Source organism: Ornithodoros turicata, chromosome 1 (assembly GCF_037126465.1).
Source record: "Ornithodoros turicata isolate Travis chromosome 1, ASM3712646v1, whole genome shotgun sequence".
In the NCBI taxonomy this organism is placed as follows: Eukaryota; Metazoa; Arthropoda; class Arachnida; order Ixodida; family Argasidae; genus Ornithodoros; species Ornithodoros turicata.
In genome coordinates this window covers 221,400,124-221,415,108 of record NC_088201.1, presented here as the reverse complement: position 1 = coordinate 221,415,108, position 14,985 = coordinate 221,400,124, and the positions used below count along the sequence as shown (strand labels likewise).

Below are 14,985 nucleotides of genomic sequence, written 5' to 3'. Positions count from 1 at the left end.
CTAAGGTGGAGGCCGTTATCCATCAAGGGAGATTCTCCAAGGCTAAGCTGAATGGTTACAAGTTATGATTGATGAGGATGATGAATTTGAGTTAACAGAACGACAATGGATTGTGAAAGAGAGAGCGAAGGAATACGAAACAAAAAGAACAGAAAAGGTCACAGCAAAAAGAAAAAGGAAGTGCATGAGCTTTAATGTAATATGCCATATAGAAACGGTGCGAGCAATGGACATACGATGTGATGCAAGATCACTGATATTCACTATGATCACTCCGTCTGTTTCTTCTTCGGGAAACCGTAGAGGACATAAAGACAATGAACGTGTTCCTTATGCACGAAACGACAATGAAAACTAATCAGGAAGACTTAATGTCGCCGGAGGCTGAGCTCTCGCCTGCGAGGATATTTCTGAGGGTGTTCCTCTGACACTTGGGGAAGTATGCATAGTGCTACGAAGGATTTGAGCGGAAGAATTGCACAGTATCTATTCCCTAGGAGCTTAGTGGCATTACGTTTGCACCGATGCTTACCGAGCCATCCCTTTGGCTAGTGGCTGCACGCTACTCATGGATACTGAGAAACGCAAAGTTAGCTTGATAAGATGGGTTTCTGCAACGGTATTATGCTATGGCGCAGTTGCCACCGTCGTGTTCCTGTCAGGTGTCGTCTTGTCGTCGTTGACACAATCGTGGATTCCGCAAATCGATTTCGTGCAGCGCGTCGCAGTGTCGTTCGCCGTTGTGGGTTGAATGCGCGAAGAGCGAAAGGGGGAGTCAATGAACGCGACCAGACAACATCAGTCGTTCGAGTCACTATAACATTTTTTTTCACCACTACAACGACCAGCGGAATACGCCTGAATATTTTCGACCTATTTAAGTGTGCAGAGTTGGCTATACCATACAGGTGTTTATGGGCACCTTAACAAAAAAAAAGGGTGGAATTGAACTCATATATTATTTTTATTGAATGAATCAACTCGATTATTTAGCAAAATTAACTTCATCAAAAGCTGCAAAAGAAAATTCTACGCCCCCATAATTTACGAGCCTCTATAACGAAAAGTTGCGCATTGTTTCGCCCTCGTTCGTTTGCACATATTAGATTCCAAGGAACAGATCGAAACCACAATTCGAAGAGAAAGAAGTTGAAGAACGATGTCCTCCACCAGCCACGAGATCATTCCTGTATCTGAAGGCGAGCGAGAAGAACGCAAGCATTCACAGTGTCTCACAAGAAGGAGCCGAAATGAGTGAGTAGCTGCATTCATACTTCGTCATCCTTGTTTTTACTTTGTCACTTGAGTCAAAAGGTCAAAATTCAGAGCTTCGGTGGCGGTTGATCGAAGCAGGCGTCGTCCGCGATTTCCAAGAGATACTGTTATACTGCCGTTCTTGAGTTTGCCTTGAGTTGCTTGAGTTTGTGTTTGGCTTCAACAGTACCTTGTAGATCGCTTCAGTACATTGTATGCATTGTATGGAAACGACAGGATACTGCTAAACCGAAAAATTTGGTGATTGGTTTACACGCGTGCATACCATTTTCGGAACTGCTTCCGTTAAGTGACGAATCCATCACGTGACAAATTTCGTGACATACGCATCAATCGGTTGCTTCTCGCTTCTGAATGGAGATGTTTAGAGAGTCGTAAGCATGCATAACTCAGACTCCCTACACGTCTTATAAAATTAATAAGGAAGTAGTAAAAGTAAATAGAAGCCTCCTAATGGTACGATTCCTACAGTGGGAGTACCCATGACCGATGGGTGGAACTGAATACGTCACTGAGAATTCAACCGATTACAGTAGCATGTAATTCGTGATATCCTGTAAACAGTAGTCGAGCCTCGTGGGGTCGAGAGAATAATTCAGGCACGGGTTCACTTCCTGTTTAGGGAGTCGTTGGCCCGTAAAACGTATCAGCCTCTGACTCAGCGGGTGGCGCTGTGATTGATGACAGCCACACGGAGTTCGAATCTGAGGGCGCTTACTGTCCTAAGTATTCCTACCCTATTTCTCCGAAATGGTTTCGCTTGTTTCACTTCACGGGTTCACGGTCCAACGGAAGAATTCCTGAGAATTTCAAGTTCGATTTTTTCAAGTCGAGTGTGCTGTCGCTTTACTCTTGCCACTATGTGTCAAGCACTCAACTGAACATTGCCTTTGCACAACTTTATGCTGTGTGGTAAAACCACCATGTCCGTTACTTTCAGGTACTGACGGACGCGCAGCCGGAACGGGAGATGTCCAGCAACCGGGTGAGTCCCACAACATATCTAACTAGAAACAGGAGAAGAAAGTTCATATTCTTAGATTTTTCATAACGGCGTTCCAATGGAAAGCAGCTGCGGAGATGCATATCAAACACAATGGAGTCGAACCAGATACATTTGTAGAGCACCTTGTTCTTCAGAGTATCTGCACAAACTGTAATGAAAGAAGCCTGATGTGAGATGCTAAAATTATCTCCGAAAAATGACAAGTGGAATGCAGGAATCTAATATGCACTCCCGAACATTTGGTCCCGTTCAGAGTAAGTATGGAGGACAAGAAACTGAAACATAGGTCGTTATCCATATGAAGCTTATGAAGTTATCCATATTGAAGCTACCAGACAGGAAAGTAGTAACTTTACCTTGGCATGGAGAAAGTTAAGTTAGAACTGAGTAAGAATGGGTGAAGTTGATAGACCGATGTGCTTGGTTAAAATTGCTAATGAATATATGCAGATCGTCCTCCGAATATGGCCAAACCATAGAGATATCGTCGAGAAAACGCTTGCACAACGTTGGCTTTTTCTCGCATTGGAAGAGAAATGCCTCCTCCAGGTTACCCATAAAGATGTTTGCATAATTTGGTGCCATCTTAGTGCCCATAGCCGTGCCACTGACTTGCAAGTATTGTTTACCATCAAATTCAAAGTTGTTGTTTTTCAGAATAAGGTTAAGGAATGTGAATAGAACACAAGGATCGTATGAGTTGTCCCTAATATTTTAAAAAACGCCCTTTGAGCTGCAGCAATGCCATCTTCGTGGGGGATGTTGGTATAGAGGGAAGAAACGTCTAGCGTGACCAGCAAACTTGAGGGAGGAGGTTGGCACTGACTTAATATTTCCAGGAAGTGATTTGTATCCTTAATGTAGGATGGAAGTTTTGGGGTATATATTTAAGAAGATAATCTACAAAGCTGGAAATATTTTCGGTAGCTGTACCGTTACACGAAACTATCGGGCGCCCTGGGTTCCCAGGTTTATGGATCTTGGGGAGCATGTAAAATCTGCCTGGCACGGGATCTCTAGGGAGCATCGTTCGGAATTGGCAAACCAGGGGTCGCTCAGCGAGCGATATACACCTGGGGGTGTGACTGAGCACTCCTCAATGCCACAGTGCAAGCCAGTGAATTATAATGAAGGAAAAAAAGCCATTAAAGAAACAAGTAAATGGCACTAAATGTGTTTGAAATTGAAAATTACAGATTAAGATGGCCTCTATGGCTGCACGCAGAGAAACAGATACTCATGGAACGATGCGACAGCACCAGAGTCAACGAATTCGAGCGCTTTGCACACGGTGCACCGTAGGGCGGTAGCACATCCAAATCGTAGGGAGAAATTATTTAAAACTAATAACAGTCTCCATAAAGTTCATTGTTCACTTCATGTTGCAGTGAAGCATGCGTGTTTGTTTTACTCTTGATCGAAGGGTCTAGCTCCCTCGCAACAGTTCGCGCCGTGCGCAGCCCACGCTAGTTGACTTTGGGTAGCCACGCTATCATCGAGCAATAGTATGTGGCTTCCGAACCCGAACTACGAATCGGGTTGGAAGTTCAGCTTGCATCGTAGATGAGGATGGTACTTTCAGTCGGTTTCGCGAGGCAGTCTTGCCCGGTTAGATTGTCGCATATGATAGTGTCCGGCACACAACTTTCCAGCTTGTGAGACAGGGCATATGTAAAATAAGCTACAAAAGCGCCAGATTGGCACATATCTGAAAACGTTACGACGAAGGAGGATAAAGACTGAACAGGGTGAACGCCATACTTTCAAGCTTACTTAGAATGTCATCAAAAAGGAAAAAAAAAAAGACATAAGATGAACAGTACCGATGAGATAACAATGCCTTATCAGCCATACCGTTCGTCAGGCACAAGCAGCATATTATATACCCGGGATCTCGTCGTCCAGGTCAGGTGAACACACTTTACAATAACACGGTGAGTCAGCGGATAATGACAATGCGATCTCAGGATCCGCGTTTAGGAAATAGTTGGCAGCCCTGTGAGATATCACACGCACACACAAACAAAAAGAAATCCAGGGTCTGTTTCGAAGAATGTTTTCACGTTCAATGAAGATTGACTGTCGAAAAGTAGTCCCCAAGAACTAAACAGCCAAGTCAGGTCAACTCGTGTTAGAAGCGTACGGAATTTGGGAAATTTTCACATAGGAACTGGCCATGTGGTCCATGTGGAAGCCAAGCGTAGACGAAGGAAAGGAACGAGTAATATGAGTAACGAGTTACCGATTTTTGTAACGGAATGCCTTATTAGTTAGGTCGTATATTCGTGACCAGAAAATAACTGGTTACTGGGTAACGAGTTACGTACAACTCTGATACGAATCAGATCTCCCATATAAAGACCTCTACCTTGCCCGAAACAGTCACAGAAGGACTGCTTACGCAATTAGCTGTAGGTGGTTGCTTTTTTGCTTTTACCGATGGTAGATGACAGGCTATGTAGACAGATTGTAGGTATGATAGTTGCAGTAACACGTATCTGCTTTGACTTGTGTCCATGGAGCAGGATTTTGGGGTTCCTTCACTGCAGAGGGCATCGAAGCATGAGGTTTTATAAGAATGACATCCCATAAGAAACTGTCTCTTCAGCGCTTAGCGTCCGTCCGCGTCCGTACTGATTCAGTTGATGGTTCGTTGATACAATTCACCAATATATTCCACCGCGATATGTGGTTGCTATGTTCTGATAAGACATGCTGATATGCTAATAAGGCAGCTAGCATACCATATGTGACATGCCCGACACCTATCACTTGTGCTTTTGCATTTACATTAGGTGGTCAACTGCAGCTGGAACAGGACACACGAGTAGAAGAAGGTAAGCGCATAAAAACATCCGTATGTCACTGACGATCACCTTGATGAAACATTATCATCGCTCAAGACTGACGTTGAGACATTTGCGCTGATCGCCTTGCATTCTTATGTTCTATTTCAGACAGAGGGTAAGTAATATAAGCCACAATATCAATGCTGCCCCAGTATATGGTTTAAGCATTGCGAAGCTGACATATATGAACTAAACAACAAGCCAAGAGCACAGAATAAACGTGTGGCTTCAGGCGTGTGGTGTAAGAAACGAGGTGGGACAAGGCCCCTTGAAGGCATTATTGATTACGACATAATCAGAGTGCTCTTACCGACTTGGACTTACAACTGTTTCAAAGGATGATGGGTTTCCATCTGGGTTTTCGCGAGAGAGCGAGAAATTTCTGCAGCACGAACCCAAAGCTGGACTTCTAGAGTTCTACAGTGCGCCTGTCATTGGTGGGGGACGACGGCAGTCAATGCCAACAGCGGACACGGTGGTCGTGGCACCTGATCCTGTGGTGTGCAATATCCACCAGCAGTCCGGCCGTCAAGTCCCCTCTGAGGATGGACCTGTAGACAGTGGTTATGAGGAAAGTTCCTGGAACAGGGCGCCAGAAACAAGTATCTTCAGTGACAGTAATCTCTGAATTTCAATGGTACCATGCGGGTACCGAATGCTAATGTTTCCTGACCCGGAAGACTCTTGCCTCGGCACTGGTGACCACCAGAAACCTTTCGTGGACGCTTTGTCTAGAACCAAGGAGAGCGGCTTGTCGTAGCATCGAAGAAGTCATTGCCTCTTCTAGCCATCTGCAGCAGTGCTTCCAGTAGACCTCCACGGGTAGCAAGATGGGCGCCGCAGCCATCTCTATTGCATACAGGATGACGTAGGGTGCTGTGTCACGATGAGAAAGAACTTCGGGAGGGTTGCGGAGCAGGATTAGTCAGTGTACGGCCGCAATACTTCTAGAAATGACTATACATCGACTTACAGTCGTGTCACAGAGTCACTTGATTGCAAGGATACGGGACAGTTAACCGCTACAGTAATGTCAGGTGCAGTGGAGATCGTAGAAACTGGCGAGCTTGCCACACCCATGATATTGTCAGCGTACGCTACTATCTCCTGTAGTGATGGCACGGCCCGTTCCCAGTCATCCTGACGTCAGGCGGGAGGAACCGATGGAAAAGTTGCAACGTGGACATCGAAAATGTGAGCGACGACCTAACATTCTGCATGAGCCGCTGTTGTTGGTCGGGCGGAGCGTCCCGGGTTCTTCAGAGGCGAGAGGCGGTAGCTGCTTCAGCCGTTGGAGCCAGTTTGGAGAACCGCAGCCTTGAGGGAGTCATTAATGGACGGTGGAGGGTCAGAGCGCCGGTCACTTGAGCTTCTAGTTCTTGGGACAGGACACTGAGCCGTGGCAGAGATTGCTTAATTGCGAGGTCATGCTAAGAAGCCACACTCGTAGTTGGCTTACCAAAACGTACGCTGTCGCAGGGCGTTACGACCTACGGTAGGTGCTGTTATGGTCGTACCAAGAATCACAACGAGCGGAATGTCACGTGAAACGAAAATGCAACAGCACATGCATTATCTTCTGCAGCGCACGCATTGTCCTCAAGCGTATATTTCCCATATGGCTCAAGACACATTAGTACGCGTGTTCAAACCCAGAGATAGTCCGCCCGGACAAAGGCCACATGGAGTTCACCAATTGGGTGTTTCAGGTGTTTTCTAGCTCAGCATGTTCTTCCGAGAATCCTTGGAAGCACCTAATGTTCAATGCCGCATTTACTATTTTACGCACTGAGTAATTTAAATATGATTTAGCGGCACTTCTCACGACAGTAAACCCGATGCAGTAATCGGTAGCAAGTACAACGCTAGTGGAACAAAGGGACGTAGATGATTTATAACAACTTCTAAGCATTTTTGACAACATGGCCGCACTGTGCTTTAAAGTGAGTGCGGAAAATTTTTTTCGTGAGGAAAGCCGCAGCAGTTCAGTTATTGTGAAAGAGAAAATATCGCAGGGCAATACATTCTCAGTACACAATTCTACGTCCCAAATATAGTGTTTTTTTTTTCCTCTCTAGGTCTGCGCCTTTTATCGTGATTTCAGCGGTGCTGCCCCTTTTATTCATAGGAATGATTATCGCTGCATCGGCACGTGAGTGATTTTTTGGTCAGTGTATTTGGGTAGTATTGGAGTATTTGGAGCTGGTAGAACACTGCTAAATGCGTGTTCATTGCCATGTCCAAGCATATTTCTCTCAATTCCACACCGAAAACTTCCGAAGAACGGCCAAAAGCTGTAGTATTAAAATATCGGTACGCTAAAACTCGTATTACAATTTAATGAACTGCCTCATGCACGTGGTAAGATTGGCCGTTGGGAGCCCTATTATTTCTAACCGTATCACTTTATGTGTAATTGACAAAAAAAATCAGCTAAAACATTGTTTAGAGAGCATGTCCAAAGGAGTTCAGCGGTATGCAGGAGTTCGATAACAGGATAATATGTATAATAATTGGGAGTACATTTGCTCTTAAGGTGAGTCATAGTCTAACGCTAATTCAACGCTCCGATAATCGATAGTTTCTCTTTAAGTTCAGTTGAGCGAATTTAGCCTAGGGTTGCCACCTGTCCGGACTTCTCCTGAACAGTCCCCGTGACGGTAATCCGGACATAAAATGTCCGGTAATCCCTTACAAAAAATATGTTCAGCCAGGGTATCGACGCCCGTATTGCGTCCTATTTCCTCAACGGAAGTCATTTCGACTATTGAATGTATAGCCTGCCTGCCTGTTGTATGTATAGTCTATTGACATGTTTTGACATCATATCCTTCCTTTGGCCTGTCTACGGGCCAGTTATAGCAAGTAAGCGTACATCTGCCATTGCCTGTCTATGGCATCTCCTGTAGGCTGACAATAGAATGGGCACTGGCCCACCATACCCTTTCTGTCATAGTCATATGCACCCTATTCGGATTTATTTCTTGAATCTGAATCTGAAATTTTGTTGAGTTCCCTTGTGTGACAGTGTATTGATATTTTTTAACGTGTGTTTTAACGTGTGCAATACGTGGCCATCATTGGCTCATTGACTCGTTGTATTGTTATGCTCGGTTTGTAGTCTTCGCTGTGTACGTTTGACCGAATAAAGCATTATTGGAAATACATTGAACTTGACTTCAGAATGCATGGGTTGTTTGGGTTATCTTTCTTTGCTCCATTTCATCTATGCTGTAACTGTTTTTTCTTAATTATTTCAGTCTTGTGGCACTTCATTAATTTTCTTATTTCAGTCATCTTCAAACCATCTGACAAAGCATCCACCGCCTACACATTCTCCAGATCCTCCTCCTCCTCTCTCCACTCGAGCAGCTCTGTGACGCCAAGCCTTACGACAACCAAAGCACAGACACATCCCCTGCCTCAGGCAGGTATGTTGATGTGATTCTACAACACGATTTACAAGTCACTCGTCATATTAGCGGGGAGCGTTCGCTCACACGCACACACACACGCGCATGCCCACTCACACATTCTCTCTCTACCATACGTCAAACATCGTGCATGAGGACTCACGACGTCACGTACAAGAAGAGGCCAGATTTTGTTACGATTCCAGATAACCACATCGACACTCACGACGCAGCTGGCTATGAATACAAGGACAATTTTGAGTAAACATGTCGATGTTGTTGAAGTCTTCATCGTCGATTGCTGTACCGAGACTAACTGTGTCGAGATCGAACTGTCTGTGCAAAGTGAAGTATGAGACGTATGAAGTGTGTACGTCAACTCCCCTAGTAAAGATGTTGTCGATGACACTGCCATGTCATGTTGTTGGCACAACGTCACGTGTGTTTAGGGTCACACACTGAGTACCTGCTTCGTGTATTGTGTGAACCACTGATATGCAGGTGTTGAAATATCCACGTAATGCCCCGCGATGATCATTGGCATCTCTGCGTTCTTTGTGTTATCCACAAATGGTATCGCACCACCAGTGAATCTGCTTCTGGGTAGAACTGGGGCTTAGGTACACTACCACGAGAATGACATCGATGCCACTACATTTTATGTAAAGCAGACGTTTACTGTGAATATTTTCTCAATCTCAATGGGAATTGTGATTTCAGTCACTGCGAAATGGTCTGCGTTGCTGTTCCTGTAAATTGCAACTCCCGCACACCGTAGATCTGGCCTCTTGCTGTACGTGGCACATTCGAAATCATTAATCGGTGTGGATTGATCTTTCCACGTTTCAGACATAGCGAGTAAGGAACTGTTGTGGAAGACTAGGTCAGCCTCTGTATGGTGTGTGCGCGTTCAGTGACTGGACGATGAAGGATGTGATGTCAGTCTTCTTGTTTTCTATGCCATCTTCAGCCACATCGTATGTCTCATCGATAAAAGTTGTCAGTTTGCACGTGTTGCGTCGCTCCATCTCGGCCGTCGGAACACTGTCTGTTGACCCTTTGGTGCGTGCAAAGGTGAAGTCGTCGTTTGCATTGGTGAGGTGGAAGCCACCGACACTTGTAGCTCTGGAGAAAGCTACGTACTCAAGTTTTAATGGGCACTTCTGCCATAATCGTAAACGACGTTACTGTACTTGCGACTTGTGGACTGGAATGGCACTAGCATGCAGAAACGGAAAATGGCAGGCAATCGGATGCGATTGTGAAGGAGTGCGTACTGCCGCTCCGTTTACATGCGGCATGGGTAGCACTTAACATTTTTTGAGTGTTCTTCAATGGGAAATACAATTAACTGCCATTCCATTTCAGCTGAACGGCTGTTTGTGTGCGTTTTGAAGAACTACGGCGTCGTGGTGCCAGACGGATTATGTGACGTCTTGTTGCTCACCTACCGGCACAGATTTCCACATGGAACTCTTACAAGATTGTCGATAGTAGATAACTTCACTTGTATCATCACGAAATGCGGTATTAACATGATTCTTCTGTAAGTAACATACAGTAACCTACATTTAAAGTGCACAATTAACGAACAATGATGGGGATAAGCTGCTGCCATTCTGGACCGCAATTTGATCATGTGCGACCGTCATTGTAACAGGAGCGCGATGAGAGACTGACTGAAACGCGACTGAGAGTCATCGGTATACCGGATAGTAGCATCACAGCATACTTAACATGTCAATGGGGGATAGTGATCGAAGTGTTATCGTTTAGGCAAGAATTATTTATAGCAATTTCGGCAGGATTTTCAACCGCTTATGTCAAGTGAGTGATTCGTGTTGTACTCGTTATTTAGATACGCAGTATGGATAATTCCACAAATATTTGCGCCGTCGGCTTCAAACAAATGCATTCGAAAATACAGGAAGCCCGCATGACTCCTTAACATTTGGTAACTAACTCTTACGTGACTGGGTTTTTTACAATAAAAGCAGCGGAACGGGACAAACCTCAATGAGAACTATTACAAAACGCTGAGGTGCGCACGTGAGTCGATTTTTATTGAATTTTAAGCATTCATCATTCAAATTTCCATGCAAAGTGAACCGAAGCCAAAACATCGCGCCTGAGGGATGCATCACCTTCACCGACGGAGCCTTATCTGTATACCAAAAAAGTTTTCTAGAACGCCTTTGTTGAACTGTGGCACTTTTTCTCAGTTATTATAAGCCGCTCATGATGGCCTACTCCAATTTTCACACAGCCAAAGAAGATTCGTGGCTAGATAAAAAGTCTAGATCAGCGGGGTGGTGACCGCATTAAAAAACGAGCACAGCATTGTCGATATCTGTGGAACAAATATAAACCACAATGTGCCAATATGCAATTCATCATCTCCCGAGTCTCCGTAATTTTTGCGCGGACTATTTTGAACACATCTAGGAAGCGAGAAGTGGCAATGCAGGACATTCTCGGAAAGCAAATTTGGAGTCTGGCTCAGATTGGTTGGTACGTGCAATATTGGTGTACTACGTAACACATTTGAGACAGGCAACTATTTGTCATCAGCCCTGTTTTGAAGAAGAGGAACTCTTGAGAAGATCAGTTTAAACTGTTTAAACGGTTTAAACGTCGCTTTCTTCACTTTTCAGTTCCTTCAAACAGGGCATGTTTTATAGTCTCAGCTGTTGAGGGGTGCTCTTGCCACGTCGGTACGCTGCCGTCTGGCGATGGATGGCGGCACACATGCACTGGGACAATTCCTAAATTTTTAATCCACTGGTTTAGAAATCCCGTATCGCGAAATACATGAGCTTGGCCGGAGCTGTTAGCAGGAGCCCCATTGCGATTTTACCACCTTTGGAAGTGTAATGTGGGCGCAGAAGTCATCAATCGTGAACTGAAGAATATCGGTTAGATGCCAATCTGCAGTGAAAATCCCGTCAAAGGAGATGGGACTAATGAGAATATCATGACTGTCCAGTTTGTCTGTTCCTGTATTGCCGGCTATAGCTTAACAGGGCTCTACCAATGACCCAGAGGCCTCGTTTGGTACACGTAGTCCACTCACGTTTCTGCGTCAGCGTGACAAAACACTGATAATGCATATCTAAGGCGAGCTGGACGTGTTCACATCGCCTTGAGTGAAGTCTCCTACTTGATGATCCGCACCTAAGCAATAACAAAAGATTATGGAATCCAGGGTACTGAAAGTAGTTGACGCTAATCAAGTCATATAGTAATTGCGTCTCCTGAATGGAAGAGGAATCATGTATAACCGTAAGCAGACAGCTGGAAGTCTGAGCTGGACGAGTTGGAAGGCGGAAGCTGGACTGGAAGTCGGCTCTAGAGCTGAACTGTGTACACAAAAGCCAAGTATAGTCCGGAAAAAACGCTTAATGGAACAGATTTCTTCCCATTTGCCGCACTACGCCACTGAATTATTTTCTTGTCATAAAATCGGCACCTGTCATGGCAGGGCATGGTCCGGTCACGGGCAAGGCTTCCTAACCAACCTCAATTCTGTCCGTATTCCATGAACCACCAACTGAAAACGAACCTAAAAGTTGGTCCACGTAGGTAAATGTACAAATGCTTCGTAGACAAAGGCATTTGACCTGAGTGCTTCTCGTTTGCATCATTCCCCGGACAGTCTTCATTTTTGTTTCACATTTTACCTTAAAGTTCCAGCAATTCATCATTCTGTCGATGGAAACAATACATTATGACAAGCGGCCGTTCAAGTATGGTATGGAAGTAACAGTTTATCTCTCCTGACTAAAGAAATGTCGCATCACTCTGATGTCACTTCTGCGAACACGCAGCGGCGCACAGGCGAACAAGACAATGTTCACCTCACTGTTCCCTCATCAGCTGTACCGTGATAGTATGGCCACGTGTAAGGTTTTCTATACGATTTTTTTTTGTTATTTTGCAGGCAAACAACTGACAACCAGGCGCTTGACAAATTGCCAGCGCTGATGGAACAAAGGATCTTCAGTGGTTCGAGGGACTCAATTTTCGACATTATGGATGCTTAACCTGCGGATTGGTCTTCACACTGAAGCAGCTATAACGCGTGTAATTAATATACTTCAGGCGAGTGACTGAGATTCTCTTTATCGCGTGCAGTTTTACGAAGAGGTACACGAATGGGAATCGTGCACACGCTTTTTGTTTGCTTGCTGTCTTCATTTCATTGCATGTGACCGACTGTATCTTCTAGTGTTAGTTTTACCTGATGTGCATACCGAATCAAAAATAACAAAGACTGTTAAGAGCATCAACCGTTTACTATTTACATAAAAACAACACTTTCGTGCACTAGGCTGCACTTCTTCAGTTTGAGGACCTGTTACAAGTGGTGAAGCATATATGAAAAACCAAGTCACATGGTACAAGAGAAAAGGGTAAGGTGAAGAGAACTACAAACCCATACAAATATCAACAAAAATGAAAAACAAAACGCAATCAATAGGAGGTGGCTGGACAAGGTCACAGACATACAGACGAGTCGGAGTTGTACGTGGAGGAAACCAATAAAACATCACATGAATAGGCACAGCAGCCAGTTGGCACAAAGAGCTTTAGAATGCGTACGGGGAATTAGGGCTCAAGAGCGAAGGATTGAGGACACACAGCACCTTGATGGCTTCCAGACTCTGGGAAAGTAACCCGGAGTTGATGTCTTACTGGTTGTGTATCATCGTGTATGATGTGAAAAATGGCAGACAAGTGATAATACAGTAAATAGACTCATAGTATAAAGGACTGTAATGGGCCGCCGTACACGTTGATGCCGTGCGGCTGTAACGTTCCAAATGAAAAAGGATTCTCGATTTTGCGTTTGATGTCATTAGCGTACCCAGATTCTAAAATGGTGATAAGTATATGCGTATGCAGATCATGTCCCGGAAGATTAAAATGTAGCGATACAGGCGATTGACGTTTATTAACAATATCTGATTTTATGGCCATAAAATCTTTCACGGATGGTGTTACGTGTTTCGCCTATATATTGTTTATTGCACAATTTGCATGTAATGAGATAGCAGACATTGAATGAGCTACAGTGAAGAGACTGCCGAATAGAGAAAACGAAAACCATTAACAGTGCTACAGGTGGCGGTACATGTAGCAATAAATAAGCAAATTTGGCAGCGGTTTCTGTTGCAAGGAGGTGGTGGATTATTGCTGAAGTGAGTAAGTCGCGTATGTACGTGATCTCCGAAATGTAATAGCCGGAGCATTAGGGAAAATGTCTTTGAGATATCATCGGCGTGGAGTATGTTTAAATGGCGTTTGAACACAGATCCTACATTACGGAGTGCGCAGTTGTAAGGTGTAATGAAAGTGCATTTATTATGACTTTGTGCCTTATTGCATTCACGAGAAAGCAACCTTTCCCTGTCTAGGGAGGTGGCTCTGGCTAGGGCATTGTCGATGAGTTCGTCGGGATATCTGCGCTCCTTGAAGTAATTGCACATGTCATTTGCATGCTTCAAAAAATCTTGTGTATTGGAGCATATGCGTTTTAAACGTGTGAGTTGTCCAAATGGAATGTTTCGCTTTTTGATATTAGAGTGATGGCTGTTGAAATGAAGGTATTGCCGTTTGTCAGTCGGCTTCTGTGACGAGCTTACCCGACTCGAGAGAAACAGTGACGTCTAGAAAGCTGATTGAAGTTCGAGAATAGTTGCACGTGAATTTGATGAAGTGTGCCGTGAGTTAAAATGATCACAAAATGAGAGTAGAGAGGTTTCGTCAGCTGTCCAGATGGCAAAAATGTCATCAATGTATCGCAGGAATACTAAGGTGTCACTGGAAAAGACTCTAAGGCTCTTTGTTCAAAAAGCCCCATGAAGAGGTTGGCGTAATGGGTGAGACACGGGAACCATCGCTGCACCTGAACTTGGACATAATGTTTGTCATTAAAAACAAAGTTTTGTGAACTGCAAGACTAACTCAAGAAGACATATAATGGTTTTAGTTGAAGAAGATCAGACAGAAAGGAGGAAAATAAGCTCTACAGCGTTAACACCATCATGGGAATATTTGTAATATAATGACGTCACATCCTTAGTTTACCAGTATAGCGTTGTTGAGGTTAGGAGAAATGTTATTAATGGAATTTATTTGGGCAAGGAAGTCGTTAGTGTCCTTTACATAAGAGGGAAGTTGTGGAGGAATATGCTTGATGCAGTGATCTAAGACTAGGGATATTTTCTCAGTCGGTGTATTAACACCCGAAATTATAGGCCTGCCAGGGTGGTTGCTTTTGTGCATCTAAGGAGATAAAAAGGACCAGGCGTGGTGTTCTTCTGTGTTTGTCTGCCTCATCTATGTAGGCCGATGCATTCATAACGACTTTTCCGCCACCTTTGTCAGCAGGTCTAATGATGATATCTTTCGTGTCATTAAGGATCAGATTCATTAAGGC

The 14,985-nt window shown here is 44.3% G+C and overlaps 2 long non-coding RNA genes across 2 annotated transcripts; both read left to right on the top strand.

Moving 5' to 3' along the window:
• Positions 1–1,203: 1,203 nt before the first annotated feature.
• On the top strand, positions 1,204–5,118 carry LOC135376916 (uncharacterized). Its single transcript, XR_010417904.1, has 3 exons — positions 1,204–1,254; positions 2,216–2,260; positions 5,077–5,118. It is a non-coding gene; the product is annotated as an uncharacterized LOC135376916 (long non-coding RNA).
• A 1,785-nt stretch (positions 5,119–6,903) lies between these two features.
• Positions 6,904–9,995, top strand: LOC135376912 (uncharacterized). The gene is made up of 3 exons (XR_010417903.1): positions 6,904–7,282; positions 8,424–8,561; positions 9,912–9,995. It is a non-coding gene; the product is annotated as an uncharacterized LOC135376912 (long non-coding RNA).
• Positions 9,996–14,985: the final 4,990 nt, after the last annotated feature.